Source organism: Eutrigla gurnardus (assembly GCF_963514095.1).
Source record: "Eutrigla gurnardus genome assembly, chromosome: 8".
Lineage (NCBI taxonomy): Eukaryota > Metazoa > Chordata > Actinopteri > Perciformes > Triglidae > Eutrigla > Eutrigla gurnardus.
The window spans coordinates 17,598,819-17,614,092 of NC_139922.1; the positions used below are offsets into that span (position 1 = coordinate 17,598,819).

Sequence of the window (15,274 nt, forward strand, 5' to 3'; positions counted from 1 at the left end):
AGAGTTACTGAGGGGACCACAGAGTACAGCTGTCTCAGATCTGGGTGAATCAATGAACCGCAACACAGGCAGATAGCTGACACATGCTGTTGACACACTATCGTTATACTTTCAGTTTAATGCTGAGCATTTTCTTTTACAGTTTGAATGTAAATGTTTAAAATGAAATTGGGGGAAACCAACCTGTAAGTCCTACTTTAAAAGTGGCTGTTCCAGGACACACACACACACACACACACACACACACACACACACACACACACACACACAGCGCAGACAGAGAGGCGACAGTCACAGAAACCTGACATCAGATGTCACCTTGTGATGTCTCTCTCTCCTTTGTGTCTGTCTGCCATTCTCTTTCTCTCTGGCTTCGTTGCAGGAGTTCGTGTTTCAAAGGGGTAAATGGGACCAAGATGTTTTCATGAGTGGAGGAGATACAACCTAAATGTTGGATGTTCAGAGTCGAACAAAACTGCCTTTTTCCTCTTCATCATTCTTTTCTTGTTTCCCACCTTTTTCTCCTCCTCTGCCCCTCTTTTTCTTCTATTCTTGCCTCTCCTCGTCTCTTCCTCGTGTACTTCCGCCTACCTCTCCTCCTACTTGTTCTCTGTGCTTTTATTATTTAGCACCTGTCGACCGTAGAACAGGAAACCTTGTCATGCGAATCCGTCTGACGTAGCAGCGCTCGTCGCGGCCCAAAGTGGTCGTCCTGACCGAATGCTGACGCACGCAGACCAGATAGCGTATACGTGAACACGCCGTGAACACGCCGCTGACATTTCTGATGCACATTAGCTAATGTGGAAGGACGGCTGGGCTGAATTACCACTACACCTAATGACTATTTCATGTCGGCATGAGAGGAAGAGCAAAGAGGAGGACGAGAGGCCAGAAACCAAACAGGTTCAACTCTCCCTACTTCCTCTCCTTATCGTCCAACTTTTCTTCCTCTTCATTAAGATCTCACAGGCTATGAATGGAGATCCATTTTGGACAGACAGGCTCAATGCTGTTGCCGGTGTTTGATTTTGCCAAATTTGATACAAGCTAACAAGGATCAAATCAAGCTTCTGTTAGGATTCAGTTTGATCTGTTTACACATCCCTGCCCACCTGGATACTTGCTACTTGTTTCCGTACAATAACATATTTGTTTTCTGTCACCTTTTTCCAGTTTTACATTTTAACACTTGGTCAACTTTGCAAGCGCGTACTCTACTGACTACTATCTTTTTATTTTGCCATCTAACACAGCAGAGTCTGGTTCTCTGCTGAGCTCCCTTGCTCAAATCCTCACCGTTCAGGACTGACATTATGAAAGGGGGTTCAGCAGGGAGTGTCACGGGAAGAGGTGGAGATGTAGCAGAGTCTGCCTCCTGGGCAGGTGCCGGCTGCTCAGATGTTTCAATCTGACTGATTATGAAACCGCCCTTAAAGTCGGTGATGGCAGGAGGAACATCAGCAGGAGTCCCGGGAGGTGGAGTATCTGGCACCACGAGAGAGTCTGCTTTTGGGAACCTTATAGAGGAAAAATCCTCTGCTTCATCCGAGGCAATATTGTGGGCAGAGGAGACAAGATGGAAGAGTCTGGTCGATCTCCAGCCTGGGTGTGGTGGTCCATTTTGCTGAAATGTTCCTTTAATGTTTAATTAATTAATTTTAATAACAAAAAAGTAAAAAAAAAACATCACAGACAGAATTTCTCTGATTGTCGGTCAGTAGAAGTTAAAGTGCTCAGTCATCAAAAAAAAGTTTTGTATCCAAGAGCTCTCCATAAAATATATATTTTAAAGCACTGCTGTGAAAGTTCAAGCCCAGTGTATCTTGGGGACAGTGTTGCAGAGAGAAACTGACAACTGAGTCTTTACTCGGAGTTCATATGGAGGACGGATGACAGGACCTCACATAAAGCACACAGAGAGATCATAACACACAGCATGGGATGGAAGTGGTTTCACTCTTACACCCTATGGTTCATTGGCTTTCACATGGGTTTTGCTTACTTGGCTCATAATTGTGCTTGACGTGTGTTTTTCCTCTGCTCTCAGGAAGCGAGCGTTGGCATGTCAGTGTGCAGCTCTACCTTGCTGTTAAAACTGCAGGACTGAAGGACTGATAACGTGTGTGTGTGTGTGTGTGCGTGTTAAAAGTGTTAATCCGTCTCAAGGAACTGAAGGAACTCACCTAAAATCAAATATGATTCGATTTTACGGGTGAGAAGTTTAGGGTACGGGTTGAGGGCTTGTACTGTTAAGCCAATTAATGTTAATAAAATGTCTGCTATACATACACAGGAAGCATTATAAGGCTAATGTCAACACTGACACCTTAGCAAAGCAGTTGTGGCATTTTAGCCACAACAATATCATGATCCAATTATTATCTCACTGATGAAGAAGCAGTTTTAGCTGTTATTTGTTACCATATTTAAGTTTTACACTTACACTCGTGGATGCAGTTAATAGAGTTTATGTTTAATTAAGGGCTTGATGAAGTGTCCATTGACATTATCAGTTCTGGCCTCCCTCTCGTCCATTCATTTTCATTAAATACACCTCAAAGGGCATTATCCCACTTCGACCATGGTCACTTTAAATCAAATTATGATCATTCATTTATAATTTAATGTGGTTTGCAACCAACATCTTAAGTTTTTCCTAAGCCATGACTCAATTTCCCTGGTAAAACCTGAGGGTTTGCTTATTCCTGGAACAATCATTATAATCCTATAACGTTCATGTGCAATGGAAATGTTGTTCACTACTCCACTAAATAGGACAGACCTTGGATATGACTTGACAACGGGAGATATATATCTGGAACCACTTGGCTACGGTTATGCTAACAAGATTCAAAGTCAATCACATTGGGCAGAGTTGGAAAACAGAAAATATACTTTGTCATGTTTCACAACAAGACTCATCACATCCAGCCATATCCTTGTCCCCCAATCATTGTCAAGATGAAGCTTGATGTAGCAGGTTGAATTACAAATATCAAGTAAATTCAGAGTGGCTTCCTGCAGCTTGTGTTTTACAGTCGCCATCCTATGGTGTTCAGACGATGAGCATGGGAACTAAATGTTGCAGTCACTCACTGTTCTACTTAAATCTTAGCTTGTTAACGCATTGCAATATGCATTAATTGTATGCGTAGACTTCCACAGTGTCCCTGTTGCCCTGTTACTAATTTTTGATTTGTTTCAGCGGAACTACTTGGCGTCCTTTATCAGCAACGAATGGAAACCCTGCAGCTATTCAGAATCAAGTGTTCACCCAGACCGTGGTATAATGAAAGTAGAAGCACAGCCAGGTATACGTATGTCTATACATGGTTTTTCTGTGTTGAGAGAAGGTGTGTCCAGGTATTTAGGTGAAAATAACTGTTGTTCACCATGTCACAGCCTGCTCTTTTTCTCTCCACTTACATTTCCAGCACACAGACTAAACTCCCCGCCGAATGCTGGTCACTCATTATGTCTCCGCCTTTCATCTATCACCATTACTGTCAAAAGACAGACGGAGCCATACGTGCACACAAAACCGTTTCAGAATTTGAGAAGATTTTTTTTTTTTTTTCTCTGCAGTGCTTTGCTCAAAGGACAATTCCAAGACCACAAACTGCTTCATCAGCTACTGACCCTCTGACCAGGTCAACAGGTGCAAATGCAAATTTGACCTCATTATTCATGTAAGTATATTTCCATTCATGATTCGTTATGACAACAAAAAAAGTTGAAAATGAAATTTAGAAGTAAGACGATGTAAAAGAGAGGGGAAGAATAAAATATCCAAACATGTAAAGTGACCCTAGCCTCCCTCTTTCCTTAGCTCACTCGCTCTAATTACACTGACCTGTCTATCTTCATCACCTCATAGAAACTACCTGCTGCAGCCCGTTTCACTTTAACCCATTGTTGTTCCCCTCATTTCTCTCCCTCTTTCTTCCTCCTTTTTTTGTCTCAGATGAGTAAGTAATTACTCAAATGTTTTGACCAATGTCAAGTATTAAAATGCATGAAATTCATATATGTGCACAATGAAATGTATATGTGTGCAGGAACAGACTCTCCCTCTTTAATCAACATGAGAATTCACATTCTTGGTGGTCATCAAAGGACACACACACACACACCTACACACACACACACACACACAACCATGGCTAATGAGGGATGCAGTGAGCAGTATATAAGCATATGGGGTGTGAAGCATGAAAGACTTTGCTTTTTGAAGCCCCCTCACCCACACATAAGACACCAGCCAATTCTCTTCCCAGCTCCAGCTCATAATCAGCGGTCACATCAATGGTCAGCTCTATATTTCAGGATGGTAACTTTTCATTCCTGCCAATAAAAACATGTTTGTTTAACAGCATTTCCAGCTTTTCTAGCGACATAAGGTGTGAGAGGGAGAGAATCGGCTTGTGACAAATGTCTCAGATGGTAATCAGCCACATAAATTCAAAGGTATAGTTCATTATGGTGTGATTTTCAGAAGTTCCACTTCTTAATCTTTCTTTAAAAAATCACTTATCTGGGTCTGAGTCACTGCAGAATGGCCAAAGTTGACTCCCTACTTCTCTCCTAAAACAACATCAAACATGTGCAATATTTGTCCGTAATCCAGTAGAAACTATATCTAAACAAGACTTAATTGAGATTGCAGTTTAGTTGCCTTGGCGATAACAAGGAATTCTAATGTCAGATGGGACGTGAAATTGTTTTTGTATCAACCAGGGGAAGTGGTTTGGCTAAAACAGACGTGATCCCTCACTGGCTTCCCACTCACAAATCGTACCGATTCGTTACATTCAAACGACTGCTTCTGGAATCGACCCTGGCTTCCTACAGAAGTGGTCGAGTGCAAACTTCCCTGCACCCGATGGTGACTTCAAAAACTTCAAGCTGAACTGGTATGATTTTTTTTTTTTCTTTAAACGTCCAAAAACTACTTTGTACCATTATGGCAGATCAAAAGGTAAAGGCATCTGGGGATCATTACGTTTCTGTTGTGGTACATCTGTGAAAAATTTCATGCAAAAAATGTTCCTCTCCTGTACATCTGCTTGAGTGTAGGAAGAAAAAAAACTTTGCATAAAAAGGTCCGACCGGGTCCCTCTTGCTATTTGAAAATGGGGATGTGATTTCCACCCTGCAAACTTTCCACACGCTGCACTGTAGGTAGCAGCTCTCCACGTGTCAAATGGCTTTTCCACAAGACGAGACGACCCCGAGCCTCCAGCTAAACTGCCTTATCTGTCCATCTGAAAATACCATTTTACAAATGGCCACAGCTACTGCTACATACCAAACATGCTTCATGCACTGAATCTGCCAGGAGGCCTGACTGTGTTACTGTGTGTGTGTGTGTGTGGGTGTGTGTGTGTTTAATTCCAGCCCCTGTATCATGAAACTCCTCCTTGGGTCAATGCTCTTGAGGTTTTCTCCACTTCTCCTTTGTTGGGAGATCATCAGTCTGAAAACGCACTCTCTAACCCCTTAAATCATACACATTGGATTTGTGATGCATGTACAGACACACACACACAACCTGCACAGATGTAAAGTATAAATGGCAACTTTATAGGTAAAAAAAAATTCTTATTTTTGTGTGTTGTTTAGGGTACACAACTGCAAAATCTCAAATTCCCATTCTGGGCACGTTGAGGACTTTTTAGATTATTTCTTTTTTGATTCGGGAGTGTGATGGAATCAATAACAAAATGTCTTTGTTCGTCTTCGTCTGTCTGCTTGTAAGTGGGATGAGGCTCCGACACACACACACACACACACACACATTGAGCCACGCCCCTCGTAGTCCCCAGGTGCAGCTTGTGGAGATGATGCTCTCTGAAGGTGAACCCCATGGTGAGCCAAGGCAAGGTGCTGTGCTCTGTGAGTGTCTGTGTATCGGTCCTTTCATGTATTCAGTTGTCTATTATGTCTGCATTCCGGGGTTTCAAAAACATAGACACATTAAAACAGAATCATGTGTTTTAACACAGTCGAAAACGTAAGTTGCTCGATCTGATCTATATAAAAAAGAAAAATGGAAAAAGAAAAATGAATAAAAAGGGGATAAACTGAATAGAGACTAAGATTTTTGAGGCGAGGGGGGTTGAATGATGGAGGGATGTAGCTTTTATCTGGAGGAGGGGAAGCCAAATTAGAAATGTGGCATGATCCCCCCCCTCCAGGGACCGAGTCAATTAGCCTGCCTGGAAGAGCTGCCAAGAGGCTAGGGGCTGGGGGATGGTGTCAGTAAAGAGGGTGGGTGGGTGGGTGGAGGGGGTGACTGGCTGAGACAGGAGAGACCTTGGGCGTAGACAAGAGGGTTTTCATGGGAGGGTGGCTTGATGTGGAGGGAAACTGGCTCATATAAGACAGCTTGTTCCTGGTTGTTGTGCGAGATATTATATACAGTAGAACATAATAGCAGAGAAGATGAAGGGACAGCATTTCCACATGCGCTTCATACTGCATGTGGAGGTTATAGAACACAATTAAATACAATTTGTCAATTCAGGGTTGGACACTATTTTGGACCAGGTCTGTCTTCATTGTCAAACTATCAAAGGATAAAAGTAAAAGCTCATATTTTGTCACATGAGACACATTAGTCACACATTTGTCACTCGCTTGTGAAATGAGTCGTCAGTAAGTCATTTTAACATCAACCACACTCTTTTCAAACCTGACGTCCGGGTAGGACAGTTTATTTTGAAAGGACAAGCATGTAACGAGAGTATAGTGACACGTCGTCCTGACACGTCAAAAAACGCTAGAGAAACTAACCTATTGTACACTGAACTTTGGGACAAAACAAGCAATTTGAAGATGATGCATTTAACATTTGTTTAATCCCCTCTCACGTCACGTTTTTTTCTCACATTTACCATCATTGTGGGACATGAAAACTGGGGTAGAGACAGGGACTAACTGGAAGATACAGGAAAGGAAAAACAATGGACTGAAGGGGCTGTTGTTGCAGGTGCAGCTGACAGCAGCTGTGCAGATTTGGACAGCGTGGATGGAGAGAGGATGAGGCTGGAAGCGTTGGCAAAGTGCCATCCTCTCAACACGCAGCTCATCGACCAGATCAGTCATTACTGTAACAAATCACTACTGGCAATGCTAGCCTCAGCCCCCAAAACAAGGCAGCAAAATACGTTTTTTAATAATGAAAATAATTTAGAGTCTCTCTCTCTCTCTCTAACTCTGTGATCCTGAGCAGCTGCTGAACAGCGGTAAGCAGGATTACAGGTGGTGAGAAGAGATGAAGATCAGGAGGACGGGAGGGCAAACAGGGAGGAAAAGGAGGGGTGCCTACACGAAGGAACGGGAGGGAGGAGGTGAGGAATGGGATGGCAAATATAGAGTTGGATGTTATTAAGGAAGGCGGAGAGACGAGGTGAAGGAAATAAAAAGGTGTTCAGGTAGAAGAGAGTAATAAAGAGACAACAGGAACAAAGGAATGACTGTATGTCTTTATGTTTATGTGTGTGTGTGTGTGTGTGTGTGTGTGTGTGTGTGTGTGTGTGTGTGTGTGTGTGTGTGTGCGTGTGCTTGTGTGTGTGTGTCACCAGCGGCAGCAAAGGGTGACAGGTGACTTGAGTGACAGGTTAAAGAGGAAACAGGAAGGAGAGGAGGCTGTACTGCACGCGCTCAGTAGCGTGTCACCAGGCAGGCCTGCGTGTCCTTCCTTATCTGACAGGCACACTGCAGAACAGCAAAATCCCCTGCATAAGCCCCCGAAGCACTCCTCTGGGACACAGTGTGTGTGTGTGTATGTGTGTGTGTGTGTGTGTGTGTGTGTGTGTGTGTGGAGAGACAGATACAGTTTCTTAAATTATAAGGGTGCTTATGTGTGTGTTACAATGAGGGTGTGTGTGTGTGCGTGTGTTTATGTTTATGCGTGTGCGACGGGGACGGTGAGAAACTCGTTATTTCCCAATCTTCCCGAGGAAAGCCTCCTAATTCCACCTCACCTTCAACACTGCATGGCCGCTCAAGGTAATAGGACGGGACAGCGCCCCGCGGTCCAAACTCACACACAAGCACACGTCTACACAAATTGAGAGTGCAATTACAGGTCAGTCTGGCAAAGGAAGAGGTTGTTCTGCAACAGCACCGGGCAGAGCCGAGCATTCGAGGAAGAAAGAGGAAATGGGGGCATGGAGGGAGTGTGCATGTGTGAGTGTTGATACTAGAAGGAAAGCAAAGAGCAGATTTTAGTCACATTGTGTGCAAGAACACATGTTGTATTTACCAATCATATTTCTAGACTGGATGGTGTGGCGACTGATGTGGGTTTTATATGTTGATAAGATATTATTGAGTAAAACTGCCAATGATGGATGTTCAACATCTTTAACTTGGACTATTAATATGTTTTTAGGTGAGGTTTAGTCTTGCAGTTTCTGCATTTCTGGATGTGGTTCAATGAAATACTAAATTTATTAATGGATCTCCAACCAATCTTGCCCACATTTATCTTCTGTTTAGAATTGTACATTTTACCACGTGTTCATGTTAGAAACAACTTTTTTAGATCATATTCATGCTTTTCTTTATAACTCTTTTCTGCTTAAAATGCATTAAATAAACCACAATAGATTCAGTAACATGAAAAGCCTGTTTAGGGTGATGGGATACTATCATATATCTCTGGAGTGGAGGAGTCCATGTGGTGATGGCAGTCGGTATAAAAACAAGGTCCAAGTCAAACAGGGAGAGTGGTCTGCTAAAAGCCCCATCTACCATGTTTTTACTCTTTCCCCTCCTTCCATTACATTAACAGCTGCCAGTTCAAATGACATTTTCACAATAGATTCAAAAGGTTTTGTTGATCTTTGTTACTCCGGCTAAATATAATCTGTAGCTACCTCTGAAAAACCTCCATTCACCGTGAACAGCTCACTGATAGTGAACTGGGATCAGTCCGATCTTTACTTTGGGCCATCAGCATGTTTGAGCGGTCTGCTTTTATCTGGTGGCATGAAGCCACGTTACCATTAACCTTCCATATCTACGACATCTGTGCTGATACTTAATCCTAATGAACCTCATCCCCATGTTTAATCTCATGGCATCTTACCCATTTTTATTTGATCAAATGTGATCAAACATGTCTTTTTTTTTAAATAATATAATATAACTTTTTTCTTCAATTCTCTAGTCTTCCTGTATGTCCATTAATTGTCTATTAACTAAAAGTTTGTTTCAGTTGTGTTGCCTCATTTAATGAAAACGATTCCTGTTTGTGTTTTTTGGTCATCATTGTTCCTTCTATAACAAATCTGCCACCATGATTTATAGCTGTACTACTACCATGCTTTCTCTTTTAGACATCTTCACCTTGAACGGTTGATTGATCAGTTAAGGTGTTCTCCACGCGTTTATCTATTTTGGAGTCTTTCACATCCTTTATACCTTTTGAACAGAGTGATGAATTAGAGAAACTGACCTCAGGTTCAACCCTTTTGTTGCCCATCCATGTGATCAGCTTTTCTCCACAGATCAAATGACACCTTTAAAACATGAGAGCTATTATCTCCCACCGTATCCTAGCACTCCGGCATAGTGGACATTCTTGTCCGTGGGTTATCGTGTACATTTATTGTCATTACATTACTTTAAGACATAAAAAGTGGTCATCGATTAATAAAGATACCATTTGCATTATTTATTGTAGCTTAGCCATTTATTAATTGTTTTATATGTGTTATTATTGCTTTTTAATTAGTTTGCTTTACTTTCTATAAATGAAAGAACACAACGACCCTTACCCTCAGTACTCTTGATGTGCAAACTTTACTTTTTAGCAGAAATGATACATCATATACACAAACCCAAAGCTTCATACACACATTTAGTGAGACAGAGACATGATACATGGTCTCATATACTCCACACAAACTCTTTCCCACACACACACACACACTCACACCACAATATACCCTTCATTAGCTGCAACTTTCAAAATCAAGGGCAAGTATCATGTATATTTCTTCATCAAAAGAATTGAAAAAGAAAACAATAAATAAATAAATAAAAGAAACTGCTGAAAGTTTGATGTCAACAGCCTTTTGCTTTTTATTTGAATGAGGGAACAACCTCCGCTACAGTCTGTCCCCTTTGGCTATATGGGAAAAAGTCAATATTTCAAGAGAGCAGAGACACTCATTAAATATTTCAAACAAAGGAAGACTGAGATCGCTGCCCAGTCTCTCTCTCTCTCTCTCTCTCTCTCTCTCTCTCTCTCTCTCTCTCTCTCTCTCTCTCTCGATCGACCAACACTGACAATCCAAGAGAATACATTTATCCTGTGATCTACACAGTATGTGCATGTACATATTAGGTGGCATACTCTCTCAAATCTCACCATTTGTACCAATACTTTCTGCTGACTTGGGGGATATTTCAGGCCACTGAAAGGGTTAAGAGGAAGGTTAATGCAGTTTTCTGCTGAGGAAGGGTTGAGATGGGGGTTAATGGGTTTTAAGGTGTGGCAGCAGATCAGTGTATAGCCACTTTACCCGTAAAGTTACCTCGGTGGTCAATTCATCACCAGGCAATCAGCAGACCCACCTTGAACCCACAGGAGCTGTTAGGTTAAATAAATGTCCACTTTGCTGCTCTCTGATGTCAAATGACCAAACACACTTGAGGAGCGAATACAACCTGTGACCAGGTGGTGAAAGTTTTTTATATGCTGTTCTAAACTCTCTGTCCGTCTGTCCTGGGGGAAATATCTTCCGACACATAGGAAGTGATTGTATTTTAGGTTTGCATCGGCAGCAGTATGTTTGAAATACAGAAGAAGAGCTGGGTCATGAGCATGACACCATGCCACCATGGCTGAACAGACAATGCAAGAGTAAAATCTGCAAGATAATCACTTTAACTCTTATATAACCCTTTTAATTTAGTCATATCAGGACAAGCAACATAATATAAAGTTGGCGTGGGATGGGTTGGTCAATAAAACACAGGACTTTCACCCAGGAGACAGCTGTTTGTGTCCTGTGCGCCAAGAACCAGCCGTCAATGACGATTATTTGTCACATAACTTCCATACTTAAGTAGTTGTTTTAACCCAAACCAAGATCTTTTGCTAAACATGAGTATTTTTTAGGCCTAAACTTAACCAACTACATCAAACATACTTATTTTCAACCAATCTACAATCATTTGTTAGAGCTAAACTGTTAAGTCGTTGCCTAAACACGGCAGGGGAATGTCATTCAAGTACTACAAAACCTACTGCGATGTGTTCAATCCGTCATGGATCTTAATCAGCTCTGACAGATGAGGATCTTTCTTTGTTTAACGTGGCTCCTTCTATGACCAGCCCTTCTTAAAGATGTTGTTGGATGTGAGCTCAGTTTTGTTTTCTTTTTTGTTATCCTACATCAAGAGTAGCCATAAAAAAATGTCATAAACATAAAAAAGGAGTACTCCACTGATAAAGTATTGCACTATAATAACATTAGACTGACGCACGGAAAGTTCTTCTTTTTTTTGGTCGTAGATGTGGTATGCTAGTAATGTAGCATCAAGAGCTAGCCTCATGCAGAGATGAGGAACAGCTACAGCGGTCTGGTAAACACACAAACTCCACACACAGATCTTCATGTCATTTTCAAACATGTTGTCTTAATGGAGGCTGACTCAAGAAACATCACTTGAGGACATGATCAGACTTAGCACTTTCTGGAACCATTAAAGTCTTTGAACAACTTTAGCCCCTTTTAGCCTGCCTTTTCCTTGCGGGAGTATTCCGCCATTATTCCGCCCCGTTGTCAGTCTAAACGCTCGCGGAGACGGAAAGGCGTAACAGAATATTACGTTCTGAGACGGCAACGGAGGGAGACACAGAGTCGATACGGTGTTCTGTCTAAACGCTCCGAGCGCCCGAGGCAGAAAAGGCATGACGTAGTGAAGACGCGTTACCAAGGCGACACGCCGCCGGCGGATTTAACGAGCTCAACGCATAGATCTGCAGAAGATAAAACGGCGGTAGTTGCTCGTAGGCCCGCCGTTATACGCATCAACATGTTTATGATGCACAGCAACTTGAAGAATCGTGTAAATATGCGAGACGAGCAAAAGTTCACCTTTGGTAGTTGATGCAGCGAGCTAATCAGATTTCCGACGCTCATGTCACACGGCTGATGAGTCCATAGACGAGACGACAACCGCGCTGTAGGATGTCTCGCCACGCCGCGGTTCTATCTAAATGCAGACAAACAAAGTTCTATCTAAATGCTCCGGCCTTTCCGCCATTACGGCGGAATCGTCTGTCTCAAAGGGGCTCCTGTATGTATGTAAACAAACTGTAAAAACTGCAAAGATGAAAGTCTTTTCAAGAACATGCACTCATTTATGCTTAAAATAACTGCAATGTGGTTGTTTCTATTCAAGCAAACGAGATGAAAGATCTCTGTGCATGACCACGTTGCAGTTAACACAAGATAATGATCATGAAACACCTTGTTGGACCATCCGACGTACCCAGAGCACGCCCCCCCTGCAAAGGCAAAGGGGTTAATGTGTGGTTCAACGGTATGGTAATGGGAGGGTTTCTGTGCAGGTTCAGGAGGGTCCGGGGTGGAGAGGTGAGGGAGATTTGGGATAACAAGACTGAATGGGCGAGATGACAGACAACAATGCACACCTGTGCAAAACACGTACACACCCACTCGCACACGAACCACGCTGGTGATGGCTAAAAAAAGATGCTGATACTACAAATAGCATAAAAGAGACCAGATATTTAAAGCGTTATTAAAGGCAGATGGATTGTCGTACGGAGGATGAAGAAGGGGAAAGAGAGGGGTGGGAGAAAGGATGAGAGCAAGGCTGAGTGGCATGGGATAAGCCTCTGTCATTAGATGTGGGATTTCAGCCTAAAACCTGGAGAAAAGGCAGAAGTAAATGAGATTAGGGAACAAAAAGTGGCAGAGTGTGGCAGGACGGAGGGTAGGAAGGAGTGGAGGAATGAAGCACACAATAACAGCAGGTGTAAAACGGACCAAAGACTTCTAATCTTCGGTAAACGGCCACTGGTTTCTTTATTCAACACTGATTTATAGTCTGTTGGAAAATGAGTATAATTCCTTATTGTGCCTCTGAGCTTTCCAAAAAAGCTTTTAAAAGCAAAAAATATCACTCACATTTCAAAGCTATAAGACATAAGCAGACCTTAATATTTTCAAACTGAAAACTTAACTTCAGTGTGACTGGAGCCAACTGAAAAAAAGACAGATTCTCTGCAAAAGTGATATTAATTCCCTCTAAATCCTCCACATCCAGTGGTGGAAATGGACAGGAAATAGCCCATCCAACACACACATGTCATGCAAACTCTTCTCACATTTTCACCTTTCGTGATTCATGCTCGGCTGACTCTCTGTCCAGCCGTGTTATTATGTTACCAGAAACTAATGAAATTGGGAAATCCCCCTAATGATCAACGCACGTATATAATCAAATACGGCAGAGTTGACTCACATCCAGAGCTGAGTAACATCCAACTCAAACAGCAACCAGGGGTATTCCCAACTATAAAACAAATAATGGAAATACTGAAACAATACTGAAGTGACCTCTTTTTATTTTTGGCAAGAACAGTTGAATAAAGAAATATAACAGAACAAAGCTTAGACCTTTCACTCTCCCATTCACACTTCAGTCAAACACACAAAACTGCTACCGACATCAGTTACTCCTAAAATGAAAGCCTCTCATAAATATCTGTACTGATATGGACATATATCCCGGCAGAAGAGACAAAGACCGATACAGGAGCTACTGTCAGGAAGATTTAAAAACCTCACCTTCATCAGCAGCTCCCTCTGCCTGCGTCCCGGTTCAGTCCTCAGCCCCTCCTAGTCACTTCCCTCCCTGGCAGGTGCCATCATGGTCAAATAGTCCACAGGAAAGGGCTAATTCTCTCTTTTCTTATACTCCCTCTCTGTCCTGTTGAGATTTGTGTCACCACGAGAAGAGCAGCATGTGTGTGTGTGTGTGTCAGTGTGTGTGTGTGTGTGTGCGTGTGCGTGTGTGCACAACTCCAAAGGTCCTGGAATTCCTGAGTCCTGCGCTAAAGAGCGAGCGTGGTTCAGCTCCCTCCCTGTATCTCTCTCTCTTTGCACTCCTTTTCTTTTCTTTTTTTCCTCCTCGCCGCCGGCCGGGCAGAGAGGAGGGGAAGACAGCCGGGGGGGGGGGGGGGACGTAAGACAGAAGCTGCTTTCAGCCAACTCTTTCTCTCTATCTCTTCTTTCTCTCCCCCTCCCTCTGTCCCTCTCCTCAGTCCTTTTTTGCTGAACTTTTTTCTACTTGTTCTCTTTTGGCTTGTCCTCTCTGCGACGGATACTCTCTCACCGCTCGGCAAGGCGTGAAGGCAAAGCTCCTTCTGTCATAGACGCTCACACCCTCCTCTTTTCTTCCAACGCCACTCCCTCTGCCACAGTCCAGAGGTAAAGTCACTCCCTCGGCTGTGTAACCCAGCCGCAGTGCTTCTCCCTCCTATTATGATTCAACATGCTTTATCGCCACAGGTTCAGTGCTGTTTGGGTCCATGTGGTTGTGTGTTTCTTAGTGATTCAGCAATTGTTGGGCGGATCTAGTCACGATAACAATCAGGGTGAGACTGGGATAAGGGTGCGCTTAAGGCTTTGGTTTTTAATTTCAGTTTGAAGTTCCTTGACAAAGTTCACACGTTCTTTACAATGTCTATTCATCCATGTGTTCAACAGAAGGTTTTCGCAGAAACGTCTATTCTGTTACCAGTTGGAAAATATATAAACGGATCGGTTGTGTTTGAGGCTCAGACTGTAATCATCAAACCCTCAACCTTGACATGCGACCAAAAAAGATTAGGGTTTTGGTGGAGGTTTTTCTATTTCTATTTCCTCGATGAAGAGGAAAATAAATTAGCTTTGAACATAAAAAAAATTTGCTGAATCCTGCACCTTCTGGGAAATCCTTGGTGGGTTGGATGATACAGTTCATTCCTTCCAATAAATGTTTCCCAATTCCAAGTTTGCTTTTAAAGCAGCTGTTAAACAACATGAGAAATGAACACCACATCGTCTGTTTCATGCTGTTTGTACTTCTATCGACTTCTGAAGCTGTGGTCTATTAACAAATGGCAAACCTCTGCAACAACCTGCAACACAGGAAAACGCTCAGTGAAAAGGTTTTTTAAAGTCCAATACTGCTTTTTGCTTTCTGCAGTCAGGGAGAGAGATGGTAAAATAATAAG

General features: G+C 42.6%; 1 protein-coding gene across 1 annotated transcript in view; it reads right to left on the reverse strand.

The window, feature by feature from the left end:
* The window catches only part of sema3b (sema domain, immunoglobulin domain (Ig), short basic domain, secreted, (semaphorin) 3B), a 60,136-nt gene extending 45,779 nt beyond the window's left edge, over nt 1-14,357 (reverse strand). The window contains exon 1 of the mRNA XM_084016076.1: nt 13,845-14,357. The gene's annotated coding sequence lies outside the window, so the exon portion shown is untranslated. The remainder of the gene's footprint in view (nt 1-13,844) is intronic.
* Between the last annotated feature and the right edge of the window lie 917 nt (nt 14,358-15,274).